Source organism: Macrobrachium nipponense, chromosome 46 (assembly GCF_015104395.2).
Source record: "Macrobrachium nipponense isolate FS-2020 chromosome 46, ASM1510439v2, whole genome shotgun sequence".
NCBI classification, from domain to species: domain Eukaryota; kingdom Metazoa; phylum Arthropoda; class Malacostraca; order Decapoda; family Palaemonidae; genus Macrobrachium; species Macrobrachium nipponense.
In genome coordinates, this window is record NC_061106.1 from 32,096,292 (window position 1) to 32,114,371 (window position 18,080).

The window sequence follows — 18,080 nt, forward strand, 5'->3', positions numbered from 1 at the left end:
ATTCAATTACCCTAGCAGAGAAGAGCAGTGATCAGTGTTTTTACTGGGGCTGCATCATCTACTAAGCTCTTTCACATTTCGTATATCAGGGAGCGAGGGTGTCGGTGGGTGGCAGTCGAACTGCAGCGTCAAGTCTTCAAATTGATGCTTCTATAATATGGATGATAAGTTAAGAAACAGTAAATGTTTTGGTACACGAAGCCAAAAGCGAATTTAAGTTGAAGAGTTTTATAAAAAAAAAATCGATATCAAGTTAATGTGATTATGTATAATAGGTATACAAATATATATATTAAATATTGGTATATATATATATATATATATATATAGTATATATATATATATATATATATATATATATATATATATATATATATATATATATATATATATATATGTATATATATAATATATATATATATATATATATATATATACTATTATATATATATATATATATATATATATAATATATATATATATATATATATATGTATGTATATATATATATATTTATATATATATATATATATATCTAAGAATAATTTATAAAATATATATAGTAGTATACATTGATAGAATAATTTCAGTATATATATATATATATATATATATATATATATATATATATATATATATATATTAAAGTTTTTAACCACAAATTTATAGAGCTTTAAATCGTTTTTTTATGCAATTCATTTGAATGCGTTTGTGAAAGATTTTAAAAATAGCTGTGCCCTCACTCTGATCAAGCTAATCTATAATTCAACTTGCGTCGGGCGAAAGACATTCCACCTAACTATGCTTTAAGTTACTGCAGTAATTAAGGATTAACTGATCACTTAGCTAGATGTGTTAAAAAAAAAAGGAAGAAGCTATTCGTGGTATTCGCCATGGCCAAACATGTTTAACGAATCTGCTTATGGCGAATGAGTTCTAACGTGCAAAATTTTTTTCGAGAATTTCTTTCTTTTTTTATTTATTTCTTTATTTATTTATTTCATTAAATCTTCAGAATCAACAAACTATAAACCCAAGAGGACTCCAAAGGGAAATCAGCCAGCAGAGAATGAGAGTTGTATGAAAAGGTGATAATGAACAAATAAGAGAGAATAGAAAATAAGACCTTTACACTTGAATTCAAAAGACGTCACTGTTAGTTTTTACTTTTATATTATATTCGAAGCCAAGAAATTCATGTTTTTAATAATGCAGTTTTATTCAATGTGTGAGCAGGTCGTGGACTCTAGTGATCTTAGCTTTAAACATTATGGAAAGTGTATAAAAATGAATAATATCGTTTATTTATAAGATGTGACTTGACATTGCAATAATCCTTTTAGCCTTGACATCTCTTTCTCTGAACTTTGATTTGAAGAATCTGACAGTAAAGTCAATTTACAGGTAATATACGTACTGTAATTATTGTCAATAACTAAGATTAAGTTCACTTTCGAAAATTATACACAAAATTTAGTTATTGCAGTAACTTCGACTGCCTCCACGAATCTCTTCCCAACAAAGTATGAAGGTATTCGAACGAAGTTTTAAGTGGAAATTCAAAGGACTTAAAAGAAATTCAGAATCTACTATTACGATATATATCGTAATTGTTGAATCTGAGATTTTATTTTGTTAACAGCACTGAATTTCCACCTAAAACGTGGTCCGAATTCCTTCATACTTTGGTGGCAAGAGATATGTGGTGACAGTCGAAGTTTTGATTATGTACAGACCACGATAACAGTCGAGAATAATGCCCGTTTAATGGACGAGAACGATACCCATTAATGGAAAGTGAAATTATAGAAATAGAACTAGAAAGAGAACTATCCTTAAGCTATAAACTATGTCCTTCGTTTTATCAGGAAAATGAGCTATATAAACTGTCGTCTCTGTTAGTCGCCTGCCACGCCTTTTGGCAAGGGCCGAATCAACAAACCTCAGTTGTTGTTCTTCCTAAATGCTCAATGCAAATACTTCTTACACATTCGTAGTTTTTCTCCCTCTTTCTCTCTTTTGGTCTCTGCCTCCTGGTCTCTCCGTTTGCCTGCCTATGCGTGTCTTTCTCTGGTACCTTTGCAAAATTAGGGCGCGTTCAGCACACAAACTTAACAACTAACCCAAAATTCCCAAAGTGCACAAGGAGGGACGATACAGACATGTTTGTCTTAGACAGTGACTTGGGTACATACTTGTTAATCGACTATTGGAGGCCACAGCTTATGGAGAGAGAGAGAGAGAGAGAGAGAGAGAGAGAGAGAGGCATCGGGCGTGAGTGTTCAGTACTCCGTTAAAATGTATACCATTAACGGTGTTGGTTTCTTATGGATGCGTTTGCACGGGTACATACAATAACTATGTTTTATTATCTCCGCAAACCGCGGTTAAAAGAATTTAAAACGAAAAATATGCAGAATGTATTTTTTTATTCTTTTATCTAAGGTTAAATTAATTGCTGTCAAATAACTCCAAGCGAAATCTGAAAGAATTTTAGTAGCCACCGGCCAGATCTGTTAGGTCCCTCTTAACTGGATGACAAAAGTCTGGAATCGGCGGTTTCCGAACTCTGCGCTGAAGGCCGTGACTGGTAAACTAACCGAGCGTAATACCGGCCGAAGATTTTATGACCACTCCAACATCCCTGTCTGTCAGGGAGAGATTTTTACCTTTAACTAAGTATCATCTTCAAAGCCTACAGTTCAGTGGCTGCCGTATTCAGCTTCCTTCTTGAAAGCGCTGATATATAAGTAAGAAAGACAGAAATTTGAAAAGTATTTGGTTATGGTCAAGAAAATTCGTCCCTTGATAGCTAAGTGGTCTAAGTCACTGTCATTCGTTGTTTGCAAAGTAGTCATCAGTTCGAACCCCGCGGGCGACGATTCACTTACCAATTATAATTCCCCGTGGGTGTAAGTTATTCCAAGGTATAGTGAATCGGATAGTAAACGATATTTGCGACGTAGTATTCAAGATAATGAAAAAATTTCACGCGTGTGACAAAATATTTAAGAAAAATTTAAATTAATATATATATATATTATATATATATATATATATATAATAATATATATATATATATATAATATTTATTATAGTTATATATTTGTGATAGCCGAGTGGTTCTGTTGTCCATACCTAACTGACCGTTTGTGTTGTATTAATCTCTGGGAAGTGATTTACCTGTAAATCCGATGTAAGATTGGTCACAGTCCTGGCATGGGATCTCATATACCCCATTAAAGGAAAGAATTATCAGCGGGGGTGACCTAAATGGCTTACTTGTGGACGAATCTCTTGGTATAAATACCACCTTTTCTGTAAACTTTTCTCATTCATATACCTGAAGAGAGAGACAGCAGTCTCTGAAATATAGTACTTTTCTCTCTACATTTTGGTGTTTTTATGGGCTCCTTTTATTAGATATATATATATATATATATATATATATATATATATATATATATATATATAATATATATATTTGTGAGTGTGTGTGTGTGTGCTTCACGGCCCTAGCTTTTACATTTTGTTATAGAATAGTTCCCAGTGTACACATTCCAGGAAAGAATGTCTCAAAACTATCTGTTCCTCATTCCTTCACACCTGCGACACGAGAAATACCGGTTCCTTTCAGCCTAAGATGAGGCTTATATAGGCCAAGGCCTAGATATAGGCGAACTTCCAACAGTTTTCGCACCTGACAAGAAGCATCAGTTAGTGCTTATTTACGTTTCACGGCTGAATTAGAAGACTCGTCGATGCAGACTGCAGAAGCGCCATGAAATGGCGCAGATAATCGAAGTAGAAAGGAGGGAGGGAATAGGCTTCCACGTGCATAGGAAACCCATCGTTAGCCCATTGTTGACAAGTGGACTGACTCCCCTTGCACACGATAAAGAGAGGACACCCACCTGGATAAAAGGGTATCAACGTCAGCTCTTTACAGCGATCATTCTCTTAATGTTGATTCATTCATGAATCCGTTTCCCTCTTCGAATTCTTCTTCCATTTGCGAAGCCTTTCCCAGGAATCGAATGAGAAGAGAAGCGAACTTCATATCTGGTTCGGTGTTCTGAAGTTTCACTCTGGGGTTGCTCGCAATTTACGATGCAGCTACGCACTTCATCTTAACGTGAATTGTTTCCCCTTTAAGGGATCCTCACTTACGGCTCAAGTTGCGTTTGCTGACTATTTTGAAAATCAATGGTCGCCGTTGACTGTTCTTTAATTCTCTTAGGTAATGAATACGTATTGTATAATTTTTTTAGACTCACCATAACATGTGTTGTGTAAATTCTTGATTTTGACATCTTTGCATAACTCTTTTAAAATCTTTGCTATCCCCAGATGTTGTACTATTAAGATTTTGACATCTTTGCATAACTCTTTTACAATCTTTGTTATCCCGAAATATTGTACTGTTAAAATTTTGACATCTTTGCATAACTCTTACAATCTTCGCTATCCCAAGATATTTTACTGTTATTCCGTTGTCTGGATGAGGTAGGAAATGCTGTTTTGTTTCAAACATCAAAGCAGAACGAAGTGACCCATCTTTTAAAGAGAACGCTGTTCCTCTCTAAAATTCCTACGTGTCACACACACTCACTCCAAATTAAATAAAAGGGATTTTTGTCGTGCTCTGTATCTTTCTTTCGTTTCTCTCTCTATCTCTCTCTCTCTCCTCAATATTTTTTTTATAATACTACTTATATTAGTTAAAGGTTTAGGTTGTAGAAAATCCAGATGAAAAGATAAGCCATTTGGTTTTTCTCTTTAAAGTCACTCGACGACAAATCCAGTCTCCTGATACCGTAAGCATATGAGTTCATTCACAGATTTCTGATAAATCGAGAACTTGTTGGTACTCTTAATTATTATAAGGCAATGGAAACTCACTGGGTATTATTTGATTTATTATAGTGAGTTTGTTTGCTTGTATTTTTCTTTTTTTGTTGGGTGGGGGGGGGGGGGGCTTTGGAACTGTTTTGACCTTGAAAAAATATGTTGCTAAGATCAATTCTGTTTAGTTATTCATTGAGTAAACTGTTTATAGAGCTTAGTGCTTGTAATTTAACGAAATTTTTATCACCTACTGGAAACTTTATAGTTATATGTCTCCTATTCGTGAAGGATGTAGCAACGTCAGGCATAACGGTCTTTTTAGGTCAGTACTATAAAATTGTTTTTGATAAATGAGTTCATTGTGATATGAAGCAAAACCACATATTTATTTTTTAATCATTTCTCCACCGAAACTTGAAAACTAGACCTTTGGGAGCGCCTCAGTGACGTGGTCGGTATGGTGTTGGCGCACCACCTCGGTGTCCGCGAGTTCGATTCTCAGGCATTCCATTGAGGTGTGAGAGATGTGTATCTCTGGTGATAGAGGTTCATTCTCGACGTGGTTCGGAAGTCACGTGAAGAAGCCGTTGGTCCCGTTGCTTTATAACCACTGGTTCCATGCAACGTAAAAAAAAACACCATTCAAACAAAAATCAAACAAAACAAACTAGACCTTTGGAAGACTTCCAATTACCAACTAGGTACGTCACGTTGTTCATGAGCGTCATTCCCTCTCCCAGTCTAGAAATGACGTCAGTTGATAACGCCATTAACGAGACGTGACGAGGAATTCAATCGACTGTTTTGTAAACGAAGACCCTTACAGCGTCTGAAAAGTCATGTGATGAATTACCCCCTTAGAATTAGAGGCACCTTGAAAAAAAATTTCAAGGAAGAATTCGCTTGCTCTGGAAGAAGGAAAATAGTTCCACGTTAAAATTAAGGGGAACGGAGCAGCTGATGAGAGAGAGAGAGAGAGAGAGAGAGAGAGAGAGAGAGAGAGCTGTTCTAGGGTTAGGCGATGACGCCATGCAGTGATGTGAAGCAGAGGGAAGATTCATTGGACGTCGTTTGGTCTGTTGGGTTACCTTGCGTTGCCTTGCCTGGAAAGCATAAACATTGTCAAGAAAATACTTAAAACGATAGGGTTCTCTCTCTCTCTCTCTCTCTCTCTCTCTCTCTCTCTCCTATGACATTTTTTTATTAATTAGATAAAGTGCTGATTTGGGCCGAGAGAAATAGCTCATCTCTCTCTCTCTCTCTCTCTCTCTCTCTCTCTCTCTCTCTCTCTCCTCTCTCCCCTTTTTTATTTACGTAGGGTGATGATTTTGGTTAATTGTGTGAACTAGCTGCTAGCTACTCTATATTCACGGTATTCCATTTCAGAAACAAAATTTTAGCTCATTTTATTTATATTTTACGATGATTACAAACAATATTTCATTTTTAGACTTCTTTCGTAATCCTTTCTCTCTGGAAGCTTCTGAGAATGACTCAGACGCAACGGGTATCGGGTCAGCAGCAGTTCATGCACTCACTGACTGCTTTTTCTGTAAACCGGATCAAAAAAAAGCCGAAACAATGCACTGTAATTCCCTGCCTCAGATATTATAGGTAAGTTTTACGATGCTCGACGGGCATACGTGAAAGTCATGTTCATCTTGGCTTAGGCTTGCAATAGTTAACGGAACAATGAAGCACTGAAAGTTTTAAGATATTTTCATACTTATTTGAGACGTTACTTTGGAGAGCTTCGTGCAGCATCAGCGGACAACGTACCTACTCTACCCTGGTGCGGAGTCAGGAATCGTCGGTTCGTCTCTGTCGCAGATTTTACAACAAATCCACCAGTTAAAACGAGGGTAACTGCTGCAGTATTCAGTCGTATCATCAGGAACCATGTTGGCTAACTTCCACATACGTTCCTTTGACCTTCGATGATCTCAGAGAGAAATCATTAATCGAAGTGCTTGAATACGGTTGACCAGAAAGCAAATGCGAGTGAAGGAACGGACTGGGTTACGTAGATGAGGAAAACGGAGGTGTGGCTACTGAGAGACATCCAGACTGGCGAGATTTTTCTCGTCTCTCATCGAGATCGCCCTCGCCATATTAGGCCAGATGATCCTCGGTATCATTCCCTGACCCACAAACACATGCTCATGGGAGGCTGTTTTTGTGTGTGTTCTTTTTTTATGGATTTTTTTTTTCTTCATAATTATAGAGTGATGATTCGTTGTTAGCCATATGAGAATTCGATGTCAAGGTCATTTGTAGAATTGCCAACCGATCGCAGTGCACGTCATTCAAAACGTGAACCTTACAACCGTCGCCGGGCCGCGTCTTTCATTGTCTCATTCTCCTACTATCTTTCAATTGAGAATGGAGTACGACAGGGTTGGAGTCCAAGATCATTCATGGAGGGTTACGCCGGAAGAAGCAATCATGACGTCACCATGTAATTACGGCACCTAATGGCTCACGTAAATCACAGAAGCCAAGTAGTATTTTGCGAACGTAACCGATTGATGATGCATCGCGCCATCTAGTCAAATGATTTCAATAAATTTATGATCAGTTTTGAAGAGCTCGTATGTCTTCTCTGCCATCAGATAAAAATGGGTGTAGTGTACGAGGAAAATGTTAGTATTGTGAGAGAGCATGTGTGTGTGTGTGTGTGTGTGTGTGTGGTGAGTGTGCGTTAGGGGAGGGTGTGGGGCCATCGGGGTGGACTGTACACCTGGCTAAACGAGCATACTAAACGCCCCTGAGTGTGTGGCAGTCAGTGGTTGCAGCAGCCGTAGAGGGTGAATGTTAGTTGTACCGCAGAACGTCCAATTCATTCCAATAGTTGTGGCTCCGTTTTCGCAATGGGAATATTACCGTTCGATGCGGTGATCATTCATTCAAGAGGCTTCCGAGATGACAACTACTATTTGTGCTCGGCGATCTACAGAGCATAACAACTTTGCGACAGTGACCTTGTGTCTCCATAGAGTTACAGAAAACAACACCGAATGGAGTCACGCGTGTTCTTTTTAGCATAGCTGTGTCTGGTGGTGTCCTGGTGACAGCAGGGCAGCTGTCAAGCGGTGAATGATCAGCTCCTTTGCCCTGTGATGGGAGGAAGCTTTACTTGTTGTTGAAAGGTGTTTTGCCATAACGTTGATTATTATTTGATGACTTAGGATGGTAATAATATGGAAAGTCTTCCTAAAGCAAGATATGTAGTGTCAGGAAATTGTACATTTTTTAAAATTTACAAGTGAAACTAGTGTCAAGAGTGACAATTAGATACGAACAGAAAAAGCGTTTTGTGTCATGGGAGGTAACGAATAGAGAGAACGTTTCGTTATGGGAAGATATGAGTAGAAAAGGCATTATTGTGTCATGGGAAGTTTATTGTTTCTCAGAAAATTTATAATCTGTGAATTTCAAGTGTGAGGTTATAAATGAAGAAGTTTACAGCTTTGAATAGAACGGGAAAAACATTAAATGCTCGTGCGTGGTTCATGCTTTTTTTTTTTTTTTTTTTTTTAATCATTGTGTTGTTTATACCCCTGTCATGTCATGAGGAATGGTTGATAATTACCTCAGGCAATGTCCTGTTATTTCTCGAAATGCTGAATTTTCCAGAAACAAATAGACCTGTTGCTGCACGGGAAGAATTCCAATATAAAGAAGGCCAGCGAAAGATTTGAAAAAGTGCTGTTTAAAGAATCCTAGTCCTTTGCGAATTCCTCAGCGAAAAGCTCACCAGTTGTGACTGAAGAGAATTCATCAGTATTATTAGTTCAGTATTCATATTGCGTACACTCATTTGTTTTGAGATGGGCGTTGATGTCAGTTTTGTGCAGGACACCTTGAGAATTTTAATGAACCCCAAGGGTAGGATCACCGATAATACTGTTAAGATAACATGTGACGGAATTTCTATTTATTTATTTTGCTTCTTTCATTGAGGCTGAAAAATGGTTTGTACGTTTCTACAAAAGGGCGATTTCTTGAATGTCACTGTAGTGATTACTTTCAATTGAGCAATTCGTTAAATGTTAATGTTAATTTCATTATATTTTTTTGCCATGGAAATTTATTTTTATGGGATGTCATAGTGGCAGATGTTAAAAAAAAAAAATATGCCCTTTCACGATGAATCACAGAAGGCTTCATTTAGCGGCATTTTCGTTTCGAAATGGAAGCGTCACATGTATTATTGGCCGAAGAAAGTTTGACAGCGAGAACCTCACTTTATAGTTGTGACATGAAATCTAATTGTTAATTCTATAAATCCGTACGTATGGTAATTGAAATGCATGCCGTGACAGGCACTGAGGTGACCCTCCTAAATAACTTTCCTTACCGTTATGCGTTTTGATAACTCTTTGTTAACTTATGCTTGCACATGCATATGTTTATTTTAAATGTTATTTTCGCCTTTGTATATGTATGCACAAACCGCTCTTGCCTTTGGTTTCCAAGTCGCTTTCACTTCTTACGTTATTGTTTGAATGCGCAATGAGAGCTGCATTTGGAACAGGAGTTGCATGACGGATGTTGCAGGTACCCATCCCCTCGCGTTCTTCACTAGACAACCTGGCTGGTTCGTTTGCCTTAAATGGCAAAGAGGATTCAAATGTAGTCGTTGTTTGTTTTCTTCTTAGATTAAGCTGGTCTTTTGGTCTCCCGTAAACAAATTTAGGTCACATTTAGGAGGGGTGGCGGGGCTTTCCTCATATATTGGTGATGTTGCGTTCTGGTCTCGCGCTCCGAGTGATGACAAGTCGAAATTCGATCCCAGGTGTTAATCCCATTTACGGCCTATCTCCTTCCTCGCCTGTGGCATGGTGGCATACTCGGATCTTCACAACCTTTTATATCTCCGGTCATTCTTTGTATTACTTCTTTTAATTTTTTTTCTTTATTTACTCTAGTTCTTCTTTTATTTTCCTTCTTTTATGTGTCATTTTTGTGAGTTTTTAACTAATTTTTTATAATCTCCACATCAGCTTTCATTTCGATTCGCTCAGGTCGCGTATCAAAGGTATCTCTCTGAATTATAAAACTTATTAATGCTGTTTCTATAATCTATACATCAACTTTCATTTCGATTTAAATAGATTGTCGTATCAAAGGCACCGTACTGAATTATAATATTCATGCATTGGAAGAACATCTACAAGAAACCTTATTCACATCAGACCGAATCTCGTGCCGGTATGGCCATTTCGTTGTGCGGATTTATTTTCATCATATCAAAACAAGGAAATCGATTGATGAGCGTAAACGATGAGGGACCGGCATGACATGGCTCTGCTGCACATTACTATTACTGCGTTACGTCGTTACACAGGAATCAGTTATTTACGTTGCAAGCAGTTTGAGTTGAGCGTAGCAGAAAACGCCGCCGGGGGCTTTAGTCTCGGTAACAGGAACGGCTGTTGTCTGAAATACAAACAGGAAGTAGATGCGGGGAAGAGTGTCGTCATTTCCAGGTCCTTTGTTTTGGTTTTTGTGTTGTGCTTTTATTTTCCTTTCGTTTTTTCAGGGTCGTTTCGGGTTCATGAAGATTTTTTAAAATTTAATTTTTTTTTTAAATTTTTGTATGATGTAAGTCTGTGCATTTTATTCTATGTATTTTTTATCGTATACCTCGTGTGTTAATTGATTGTACAAGATTATTGTAATAATTTTGTATTTCCTGCACCATCAAATATTTTGTTTGCTTTTGGGTCGTTTCCTTAAGATGTTTCTTTGCTTAGCTCGAAGTAATTGGAGAGAGAGAGAGAGAGAGAGAGAGAGAGAGAGAGAGAGAGAGAGAGAGAGAGAGAGAGAGAATTCCTGCATCGTTAAATATTTGTTTGCTTTTGGGTCGTTTCCTTAAGATGTTTCTTTGCTTAGCTCGAAGTAATTGGAAAGAGAAGAGAGAGAGAGAGAGAGAGAGAGAGAGAGAATTTCCAGCCTGAACACATAATTATCAAAGAGCGCGGTGACCTGTAGCGGTCTGAACGTGCTCAGAGGCAGGCGGCCACCCAGTTCACTGCTTCCTACAGGAAAAGGTCGTAGAGGTCTACTAATCTTTCTCACGGCGGCGCCGAGGGCGAGCGCATGAAGTCGTTCATTCACTACGTTCAGAGGCCACAGGTAGTAGTACCCTAACTGCCCCTGAAGTGACGTAAATGTACTCGAGTTAATTTGTTTGAAGTGACGTAAATATACTCTCTCTCTCTCTCTCTCTTTTTTTTTTTTTTTTTTTTTTTTGTGTGTTCGTTCTCATTCATGTAGATATTTCCTAAAAAACAGAGGCAAAGCGATTATGCACATCTTATGCCATAAGGATTTTTTTATGTTTTGTGGCTGAAGAGATCCATTTCGAAACGTTGGCAATTTGCCTTAAATGATGAATCTGGTTGTAAATATATGTTCACTGTCATGAGGTATGATTTTATTTTACACATAACAAAAGCAAGTTTATATCGGTAAATTGCATTACGACTTAGCTATCCTAAATCGCCTTTTTAAAGATCAGCAGTTGACTCATCCATGAACATTTTACTCGTGTTAACGAGTATCTGGTCTGTGTCCGCATCAGGTTTTTGAAAGCTTTCTGTACAAAGAGAGCATCCTGTCATCATAGTTCACGAAAAGAAAGTTTTTAATCACTGCTGCTAGGAAGTCATGGTTTTGGTTCGTTCTGTACTTTTCTCTGCTGGATTGTGTGTTTGCTTGTTTGTTAGCAGATTACGAAAAAATTGTGTTTGACGTTTCACAAATATGTTACGCCGGAAGAGGTCTTCATGACGTCTAACGAGTAATAACAATTATTGGCATAGGACTATAATTTTTTTTGTAGGGGCCGGGATCTTTTCTGTGGGGATTAGATTGCCCGGTCTTGCTTTTCATGTTCTGGGCTAAAGAAACCGAAACCTTATATGCTGTTAACATAGATTTAGGCTTAAAAATTTTATAATTACTTCCTCAAAGGTAAAGGTTACTTTAAGTCGTCGTATTTATTCCGACAGATACCTGCTGGAGGTTGATAAAGATTTGTCTTCAGATAGGTTTGACGGTGGGCGCTATTTGTGTGTGTGTTTTTTTTAATGTGCTTGTTTTGTAATATTTTCTAATGGTGTCTTTTACAACATACAGTTCCGTAAAGTGGTAAGAACCGTAGTTATGCGCCCATAATCCTGGTTATTGTTCTTGTATGTATCGCTTAGCTTCATGTGGAGGAAAAAAAATAGAAGCCTCTGTAAGAGGAGGGAATGTAAGGTAGCAAATTCAGTAGTAGTGAACCCAAGAACAATATTAGGGGAGGAAAGAAGGGATAGAAAGAAAACACAAAAATAGCAAAAACTACATAAGAAGAAAGCGGTCGGGTTTAGACACTACAATAAGATGCACTCTTGTCCTCCGCCATGGCGTATACGAGCTTTTCATGATGTCAAGATATGGAACAAAAGAAAGACAGAAGGGAAAGGGAGACATGTTACATGCCGCAGTAAACATGCTCGACATACGTACTTGGAAACCTCTTAACAATGAAGGTTAGCCTTGTACAGTGGCTTTCACGCGTGCTATAGGAATGACCGTACCGTAAAATGCGACTGCCATAAAACGTACCATTAGCACCGAGAAAAAAGTTTTTGTTTTTCTTGCATTCGTATCTAACAAAAAAAAGAAAAAAAAAAAAATAGAATCTTATATTTTTAACTTCCAATTGAGTTATTTATTATTTTTTGAGACCTGTCAGAACGCTGTTAACCGAATTACGCTAAAGATTTACGGGATCGCGCTATTTTCAGTATTTCTACAGAGAATAAAGTAAAAGCTGTTGACTTCGTCGTGTTGCTGCCTTTGCAAATCTCGCTTTGCTGAATGCGGTCTAGAATACAAAGCGAGAATGGATGGCATTATTCTGTTAAGGCATTTTCTACGCTTATGTAGAACGAATCGGTAAGAGGGTCGTCAGGGCTGTGAAGTTGTGCTTTCCTTTTGACTGGAAATATTCCGATCTTTAAGTACACTTAAGTACAAAAACACATATATACGGACATTTTACACAATTGTGTGTGGTGGTTGTTCGTTCTTTGCTACGTAAATAGATGATCAGACGTAAAAATTATCTTCAAAAATATATGTTGAACTTCTGTCTTCTGTACTCTTTAAAGCTAAAGTAGAGATTAAAAGAATTTCTAATGCAGTTACCAAACACGAGTGTTTTAAGAAAATATTACGCATTTCTGTTCCGTGCTGGTTGTGTAAGCTACCAGTACTTTCCTGAAGTGACGGAGGGATGTAACAAAGCACCAAATCAAAGGATCACATGATTTGTCTGCTATTTATGTGAAAATTACGCATTCATTTGCTTGAGCAATCTTTCATATTTTTCTGGTCGCCTTCAGCTTTAAATGTATTATTGATTATGAAACTGGTACTGCAAGATCTCCTTGATTGGAAAAGAGACTTTCTTGTGTTCGTTCAAAAGTGAATAAAACGTAATTTCTATTACTTACTTATTATCAGTACTCATGTACTTTTAACATAAAAAATAACGGCAATAGGCTTGATTGCTGTACAAAGAGATTTTGGTGAATTTCTTTGTATAGCAAGTAAAAAAATGTTTTTATTTTTTTATTTTAATTACGTAAAGCATCATTCTAACTTTTTATTTTTGCTTTATTTTAGATTACTTTTTTCTTTGGCATATGGTTATCAACTATTCAGCATTAAAACAACGCAAATATCAGTATCTTAGCAAGAAAACTAACTTTACACAGGCCGGTCAAAGTAATATATATTTAAACATGCTCTCAATAGAGGATCATAAATTTCCTCTCATATCCCTTTCCTTACGTTTTAATTTGAAAACGCCATATTGGAAACCCCTTTTTATCGCTGTTATGTATTGGGCCAAAATGTATATATCGCTAATACTTTCGTTTCAGCAAATATTCTTCAATGGAAAAGTATAGAAATCATGTTCTGGGCAAAAGGAAACCCGTTATTTCGTCGCTGTACTTCTGCTGTTTGCTTTTTGGAACTTGCTACGTTATATAGTGCAAGTAATCAGCTTTCAGATGCCGCCTGGATCAGCCAGTGCCTTATCAGGAAGACTGACTTTGTGTAGACCGATGAAAGAGAAATACCCTTAAGCATGACCACAGTTTACTAGGTGTTAAGCGCCAAAAATTAAATATTTGGATGAGCATTGTGTTTAACAAAAGTATTATCATTTTAAAAAAACGTAATCTACGGGAATTTGAATGTTCATTTTTGTTCATGTACTTCATGAAGTCGTATTTCATTAGTGATTGTTTTGTATTTGAATGTTCGTTTTTGTTTATGTAGATCTAGTGATTGTTTTGTGTTTGAATTTCATTTTTGTTTATGTAGATCTTGAAGTCGTATTTCATTAGTGATTGTTTTGTATGTGAATGTTAAATGACTCGTGTATTGCCATGAAAATTGTCTAGACTTTGTGGTCAGTCATTTCAAGAAATTTTATAAAATGTTCTATAATTTTCCTGTAGTTTTATCCGTATATACATCTTTTCGTGATCTTAGTTTGATTTTTTTTCAGAAATAGTAATATGTCGATAGTTAAACCGAGTCCCGTGTTCACCAATACCATTGATAATACTTTATTATAATTATACTAGTGTACCCATACTGTAGAAAATTATGGTGATGTAAGACTTCGTCGAGACGGCCGGTCTTCATCCTGGGTGCCTATGCTAGCCCCCTACCGAAACTTGGACGATGATACCGTAATTCTTTCTTACATTAGGGCAAATAGTATACTTTCATATGGGCAAATAGGGTGAGAGGCAAACCCCAGGCTGGACGACTGCAGGTCTAAATGTGGATTTCATTACCCGTAGACTATCGTTGTTCCACAAAATAAAAAATAAGTATAAGAATGAACATTGCAGTTGAAGTAAGATTAGAGGACTTTCGGTGCTACTGAAAATAATCATTTGCGTCAGCAACAGAACTGAAGTCAGAATATCAACCAAGACTGTTTTCCCCGTTTCTGACGAAAGGTCATCAGTGACAAGACGTCATAAACCCGGTTTCAACGCTATCACTGTTTAAATGAGATTGGATTGAGTCGCTTTTAGAATTATCTGTATATTAAGTCGGGGTAATTTTATTTTCTAGTTCCTTACCGTATTTTTAGCTGTAATTTTAAAAGATAGAGGTTTGTGGGTATGTTTAAAATATGAGAACCTTGTTTTAGTCATTTTAGGATTAAGTATCGAATATAAACATTTTAATATTGTTAATAAAGTCTCCAGTTCCTTATAGAAGTTTTACAATTAATTTTGTGAAATATAAAACACGCTAGTAGTTGGAATCCAAGTCAATAGATACTGCTGCTGTTATTGTTTAACTTGTCTATTTAAAAAGTTACAGACACTACTTTAAAGTTTACCAAAATACAAACGAATAATATCGGAGAGTTCACAGACGATAATTTCGCTTGAACAAACATGATTTAAGGGCAGCGGCCTCTGGGATCCAATAACACAGCTATGACAGCTGTGAGTAATGTTTTGCTTACCTTTCAGCCGGCCAGATCATGTGGTCCAGACGTTTAGCGTCATCGGTATATTTAAAGTTCCCTTGACAGCAGGTCTTTGATTGCGGTTGTTTAGGATGCAAAATTAAATTGATCATCTATGAAAAATCGGAAGTGGTGGATATATCTTCTTTTGATACATATTTAGGACATTTTAGCAATTTTAAGGACATGGAAGACCGATAGAACTGTTTTAATTTTAATTATGATATTTTATGGTTAATTGTCTGGTCGAATTCTGTAAGTTGGTGTTGCAATAACTTTAGTCATCGAAGTGGGAAAGGTTTTTTCGTAATGATTTGATTATTGAAGTTCGCTCTAAATGATTCGGTTTAAAAGTAATGATAGAAAATTGTATCTACACACACACACACACACACACACACACACACACATATATAATATATATATATATAATATAATATAACTATATATATTATATGCGTATGTATGGTTATATGTATGGACAAACACAGACACGCACTACATATACACACATATATATATATGTATATATGTATTATATGTGTTTTTGTATGTATGTCTGTCTGTGTCTGCTTTAAGAGAGAGGCTAGCAAGGGAGAGTATCTTAAGCTAATTAAGTTGAGGTTCATTCCAGTCAAGTACATCAGCGCCGTACAGTGTTTCTTTTGTTCGATGCTTACCTGCATTGTAACAGGTTTTATTTTAATAATAATACCGGTGATCTTTCCTGGTCTCGCAGGCGCCACCTGAAAGTGCAGTTTTTTGTGCATCTCTCTCTCTCTCTCTCTCTCTCCTCTCTCTCTCTCTCTCTCTCTCTCTGTACTGCTCCCCGCACACTCGTACCAGCATGAAAGAACTAAAGAATGTTTTAACTTTATTCACTCTGAAGGAAGAGTTGCTCCATCTTGTCTGGTGATTTGTAAAATCATTCATGAAATTATATTTATTTCGTTCGTGTTTATCACGTTTTATTTTCAAAGAAAATGGTACTGCATTTCAGCGGTACAAAACCTTACCATTTTTTTTTATTTTCATCAGTTTATCAAATTTTATTTCCTTAGTAAATTAATGTTTATTCCAGTGCTTGAAATTATAGCTAATCTGGAAATATTTTCAATATCTTGGGATGCAAGTAAGAGAATAAGTCCAACAGTGGAGTGGGGCCTTTTATCGTGAAATGGACGCCGACGTTAAATGTTGAAAGTCTGACTACTTTTACAAAGTTGTGGGTACATCATTTGCAAAAGACGTAAACAGCCCGTTTAAGGTGATGTTCCATTCTCAAGCCGAGGTGTTCAGATTATTGCAAAGACAGGTTAAGGTAAAAATGTAGGCGTGGGTTCGTATTAGGCATCGGGACATGTGGGCGGAGGGACTTGGGTGGGAGAAGGTGGGGTAGAGGAATAGGGTGAGACTGACAAAATTAATGCAAGTGTAAAGGGGGTGAGTTGCGGGCGAAGTTAGCCGGGTAGGAAGAGTGACTGACTGACTGGTTGGATGGGCGGGCGGGTCTGCTGGTGGGGGGGTCGCCTGCAGTCGTTCGTAGCTTCAGTTCTGTTGTTCTCGTCGCTTGAACAGTTGGGGGTTAATGTTTGTCTGCCACTGCCAATGAGAAGCCAGCGGATAGCGAAAGTGTGCACCACCGCGTTAATTGTTGTGGGAGTACTACCGCGATACGACGGGGCTACTAGAAAACCCTGTCGAGTGTGATGTTGATCTGTGATTACTTCACCAGAAGATTGGCATCGCGGCAGTGTAGAAATGCGTAGCAGTGTAGTAGTAAGCTTGAGCGCTCCTATTCCGTTCGCAGGAAGACACGAGGAGGAGGAGGAGGAGGAGAGGAGGTGGAGGTGGCGGGGAGCAGAAGGAAGTCGCTCGTGTGTGACTCTGTTCGTCAGTTAAGGATTGCGGCGAAAAGGTCAATGCTGTTCACGTATTCATTTGCCCCGTCACATGTGCATTGCCAATCGGAGGCGCCAGACCGAACAGACTTGATCTAGATTCGAGATCGTGTCGAGAGTGGGCATGCGCGTTCTCTTGTTTCCCCGGTGATTTACTGATTTGCCTCTTGAGAAATGTTAGAATGTGAAGGTTTGAAAGTGATCGTCTCGTGTGAAAACGACAGTGCTGTTCGAAGTCAGTGAGAACTCTGGTTGGTGTAGAGTCATATGTGAATGCCTAGTCCTATGGAAGTCGTTTATTAACTGTGATGTGCCCTGTGGATTTCTAGAACTTCTTCAGAGAGATGAATTCGGTTGATTACAAGCGTGCGTTTTTTTTTTTTTTTGTAAAGGAAAGTGTCTGTAATCCATAACATCGTCATACTAAATATGATTTTTTAAAAGAAGCAGTTCAGAGGATGAATGACGGTTTTTTTTGTACAGAACGTATTCCCCTCCTGCCCACCTTTTCAAGCTGACGAAGAGGACGTGTTTTATCGATGTTGCCATTAGTGATAAATGACAGGATTTATTGAAAGTTTGACTAAATATGAGAAAGTGCTGTAGAGTGTGTGTGTGTGTGTGTGTGTGTGTGTGTGTTTGTTTGTGTATGTGTGTATGAGAGAGAGAGAGAGAGAGAGAGAGAGAGAGGATGACTGGGTGAAGGACCTGGGGTACCAGTTGTTCCTGACCGCAAATAAAGGCGATTAGTGTTGGTATTCGGA

The 18,080-nt window shown here is 37.5% G+C and overlaps 1 protein-coding gene across 4 annotated transcripts in view; it reads left to right on the forward strand.

Annotated features, from left to right (window-relative positions):
• The window catches only part of LOC135214883 (dystrophin-like), a 1,767,410-nt gene that overhangs the window by 120,857 nt on the left and 1,628,473 nt on the right, over positions 1-18,080 (forward strand). The window contains exon 1 of one of the 4 annotated variants that reach the window (XM_064249327.1): positions 7,645-7,661. The exons of the other annotated variants lie outside the window; for them this stretch is intronic. The gene's annotated coding sequence lies outside the window, so the exon portion shown is untranslated. Of the gene's footprint in view, positions 1-7,644; positions 7,662-18,080 lie in introns of those variants that run through there. 4 annotated transcript variants of the gene reach the window in all.